This window comes from Otolemur garnettii, unplaced genomic scaffold (assembly GCF_000181295.1).
Source record: "Otolemur garnettii isolate 467f Iridium unplaced genomic scaffold, OtoGar3 scaffold00059, whole genome shotgun sequence".
Lineage (NCBI taxonomy): Eukaryota > Metazoa > Chordata > Mammalia > Primates > Galagidae > Otolemur > Otolemur garnettii.
In genome coordinates this window covers 7,807,835-7,812,923 of record NW_003852454.1, presented here as the reverse complement: position 1 = coordinate 7,812,923, position 5,089 = coordinate 7,807,835, and positions in this window count along the sequence as shown.

The window sequence follows — 5,089 nt, the reverse complement described above, 5'->3', positions numbered from 1 at the left end:
ATGGCCAGACTGGTGGACCTGCAGCTGAGGACACCTCCAGAGAAGAAAGGGCACTGTTCCTACTAGGCCATGTTGATGCTCAGGTCAGAGAACAGTAGTGACAGAAGACTGAGATCAACATGAAAATGGGGGGAGTGATGTTCAGGTCCAGGCAGGCAGAGGGAGCAACTCACACAGAGCCTTCAGTGTCGTCCTGGTCAGGGCACAGCAGGACAAGAAGTAAACTCACCAATTAGCCAACCAGAGGAAACCCTGGCAATGGATGTTTACTGCAGCTTCTTGTGTCACTCCAGTCCTACTCAAATCGAAAGAAGAGCCTTTCTCTTGCTTCGCCTGCTGGGGCAGACTTTCCAGAGCCTGCTCTCCTCCTACAGGGTAACTGCCAAACAAGCTGGGATCCACTGGCCACAGCTACAGGGATGTGAGCCAAAATAGGACATCTGTGGGAAAGCAGAGCCAGATTGAAGAGGAGGATTCTGAGCCACTGAAATGCTCCAAGGGAGGCAGCCTCAGATGTGCAGAAGCAACAGTGATGAATAGAAAAAATGCATGGTCCAAGAATTAGAAATTATAATAGGTTGAAAGCCATATATCTCTGTCTCCAACAGCACTGAGTCAGGCAGGCAGAGATGTGAATTATGCTGTGCGGTGGGGCAGGTGTCTTAACACAAAGCAACAGGAAGAAGAGACCCCAGGGTGTAACCCCCAAGTCCCGGACTCTGGCAGTGAGCTACATCCCAACCCTCCTGATAGCAATTTGAAAGATCTAGTCCCTCCCGAGCCAGGTAATAAGGAAACAGCTGACAGGGAGACAGCATTAGAGAAACCAAGTCTGCATCGGAAGGTCAAGTCTGCCTTTCCTGATTTGTGCTCATTTAGGAAGACAGAGGGAAGGTGGTGGACACCTGCTACCTTTGGAAAACAAACCTCACAGTCCGGATGCTTTAGCCCAGATTCCCAGAGCCAAAGCTTATTCAGAAGGCTGAACCCCTAACAGGGAATGGTAATTATTAGATTCCTCAGATCTGGTCAGAATGGATCTTCAGAACAATCCAGAGTTTTTGGAGAGATACTATATCCTGTTCTACTCCAGGTGTGAGCGTGATTTCCCAGGCAGCCCCTTCACCCCGGGGAAGTCATCAGAGCCCAAGAACAAGTGAAGGGAGAAAATACAAAGCACTCCAGAGATTTTGCGAGGTGCATTAGTTTTTCCATATTGAGGTACATGGTACTGAATTGAATTCTGTGTGGGGCTTCCAAAAACGGAGGTCACAGAATGAAGAGGAGGCAGCCCGTACAGGTGCTGTCCCCCAGTGCTAGTTCACAGAAGAAGGGGTCAGAAAGGCATGAGTAAGCCCTAGCTCTGTGGGTGGAGGTGACTGCAGAAACTCAGCCCTGGAATTTCATGGCCCTCCCAGCCACCATCACACCCTCCAGCAGCCTCCTCTGCACCCCCAGCTGCCTGACAACTTCCACTGACCACAAAGGCACAGCCTGACTGAGAATTGTGGACAAATACACCCCTATGTAAGCTGTGCCCCAGAAACAGCTCCCCAAACAGAATCTCAGAAGTAAATGCTGCCCGTCACCTACAAAAAAGGTCCATCATCTTCTCCTCCTCCATTTCCTAGAGAGAGAAGCTGCATTGGACCCACCAAAAGATGTAAGAAGGAGAAAATAATTATTTTCTGAAGTCTCAGGAAATTATACAACAGGTAAAATAGCCTACCTTGGTTGATTTCTGAAAAAAAATTCAAAAGCAGATGGGAAGAGGCCATTGTGTTAGAGGACAGTGGAAGGAATAGATTCCACTTGCCAAATGAATGCTTTGGGAGGGGAAGGTCGCCTGCAGTGATAGAAGTTACAGAAATCAGTGGACCACAAGCAGGCATGCAGGGGGTGGGCGACCCTCCACCACAATAGCCCAAGGTCTTCCAGGATGTCAGTCAGTACACGTGATGCCTGGCTGAAGTAGATCTTCTCTTTCTATGGCAATCCCCCAACAGCAGACCTCTGAATCCAGGTTATTAGGGGATGGTGATTGAGAAGACAGTCACAGCCATAGGAATCGAGACAGGGGCATCTGCTGAGAAACTCAGCCTGAAACAAATCCACAGAACTGTGAGAGCTCCCGGTCCTGCCTGTGGGACTGCTGTGAACCTGCAGGGGGTGAGGTGGATGGGGAGACAGGGTTATCTAAACCTCCACAGGACAAGGAGACTTCTGAGTTAATGAGATTCAGTTTAGAAAATTAAGAATAGGGGACAGCGCCTGTGGGTCAAAGGAGTAGGGCGCTGGCCCCATATACCAGAGGTGGCGGGTTCAAACCCGGCCCCAACCAAAAACTGCAAAAAAAAGAAAAATAGTTTCTCCTAATAGCTAAGCCACTGCCTACCCCAGAATAAGAATCCAACCAATGTTTGTTAAATGAGGGCTGACCTTTGGTTTTATGCTTTAAGTACCCACTGTGTGCAAAGGGAGTGTGGGAGGATTAAGTCCCTGTGTCTCAGAGTCACACATGCCTTTGGGAAGGGATGGCTTGTGCTCAGTGACGCCTGACCATGGCATGACTCCAGGTCAGCATGGTGCAGGGCAGTGTGCTGCGGAAAGCAGTGGATGCAGTGCTGGACAAGAAGACAGGGTGCTGCACCCCAGAGGTGCTGCCAAGGTTGGAGGTTCATGGCAGATGCCTGGGGGTCTGGAGTCTAGGATTCTCATGTGTGTGTCACAGTGTTTGTTCAGCAACAAGGAAGATATTTGCTGCATGCTAATATCTTGTTTAATGTCTTGATGTGTTTAATGTCTTGATAACTATATTTCAATATAGTTTCCTTCCTTTGTATAGGCAGTGCCTGTGGCTCAGTGGGTAGGGCACTGCCCTATATACAGAGGGAGGCAGGTTCGAACCCAGCCCCAGCCAGCTAAAACAGCAGTGACAATTACTTTTTTTAATTTCAGGCTCCTTTATTCCATGAATATTTACAGAACATCAACTATAGGCAAAACATTGACATAATCATTGAAGATAACATTAGGACAAATATAACAATTTTATGAAGAAACAAAAGCATTGTCTACAAATCAATTATAGGAAGTATACTCATTTCCACCACTCCTAGCAAAGTTTGAGATCCTAGCTAGTACAATTATGATAACTTAAAAATCCCAATAGTTGGTATAAAAAAAAAATACAAATTTCATTACTTCCGAGTTACCAAGTTACCAAAAACAATAGAAAAATTCAGCAATATAGCTGACTTCAAAATAACTATACAAAATCAATTATATTCCTATATAAAAAAGAATTACAAAATAATATTAGAAAAAGAAAGCTAGCATTGTATCAGCAACCAAAATAGAAAGTACCTATCAATGTAGCTTTAACAAGAGCTGTGCAATTTTTTTGAATACATAATCATTTACTACTTGCTTATTACAGAATACACAAGACAAAATACAAATAGCAAACAAATTTTTTCCTTATTATGTTTTTACCAAAGTCTAAAAAAAAAGACAACTAATATATATAAATAAAAGTAAAAAATAATTTCTAAAATAAAACAAAAACAGATCATGCCAAGTCTTATAGACAGTAGAAATAGAAATACTTCAAAATCATTCTACTTAGTCTGAATACCCCTGATAGTAAATTAGAAAAAGCAGTGGCAATAGTAACAGAAAAAATAGCCGGGCATTTAGCAGGCACCTGCAGTCTCAGCTACTTGAGAGGCAGACGCAAGAGTATCGCTTAAGCCCAAGAGTTGGAGGTTGCTGTGAGCTGTGACGCCACAGCATTCTACCCGAGGGTGAAAAAGTGAGACTCTGTCTCAAAAAAAAAAAAAAAAAAAAAAAAAAAATACAGTTTCCTTCCTTTGTAATCCTACATATTTGCTTTTTATTGGAGTATACTTTAGACACAATAAAAAGGTACATATGAGTTTTGAAAACTGCACATTCTCCACCCAGTCATGATAGAGAACATTTCTAAAACTTCAGAAGGCTCCCTCCTGCCAACTCCCAACCCCAAATCAAATCAGCACTGTTCTGGCTTCTAACACAGTGTGTGTTCCTGAACTTCGCCTGCAGATTCTTTCTTGTGTGGCTTCTTTGGCTTAACACAATATCACCAAGATGTGATCCATAAGGCATCTGTGGAGTGTGTTGCTCTGGGTCCTGGAAGGAAGGCTCACCTTGTATGTTTTAGGTGAGTTTAATAAAGCAGCTACAAAGTCATGAGCAGGAAATGGCACTATTCTCCACCTGCAGGGGAGAGAGAAGAAAGTGGTCCTCAAGAGCAAGGAGACAGCTCATCAGGTGGGTGGACCTCAGTTGGAGACGCAGCCAGCTTGGGCAGTCATGCAGAAAGGAAGCTGAGAATGACGCCCCCTCTTCCTCTCTGTTCCCAGGATACCTCATTGGCCCAGCATGACCATGCACCAAAGGGGGGGAGGCCGGCCCAGCAAGAGGGGTGGAAGCTGGGATTTGGAGGGAAGCAGAATGTGGTGAGCACTGGGCAGTGCTTCCAGGGAAGCCCACTGTGGAGGGAGGTGTGGAGGTGCGATGGCAGGGAGAAGCGCAGGAAAGTGCAAGGAAATGAGCTTCCTGAGCCCTCCCTGGCTCCCCCCATCCTGCCTTCCTGCCTTTCTTTCCTCTTGTCTCCTTCCCTCCCTTCCTTTGCAAATGATTGCAACTACTACAGACACTGACTGTTACGTTAACCACTCTATGCCATACACTCTGTTAGGGTAAATATTTAATTTGGACATTTAACATTCCCCAAACACTTATTTTTGGAAACATGATAAGCCCCATTCTACAGAGTAACAGACAGAAGTTCAGAAAATTTGCCTATGGGGCTACAAGGTAAATACAGCACAGTCTCACAGTCTAATAACCATAGACTCGAACAGCTACAATACTCAGTGGTAAGGGAGTGATAATACTCAAGGAACACACCAGGCTGGAATGACCCAGGAGCACTGCTGTTGTGAGGGGCATCTGGGTGACACTTGAAGGAGGGGACACACTCCATGCAAGGTGCAGTGGCCATGTCAGGTGTGTGGACGGCAGTATCAAAGGCACATCAAGA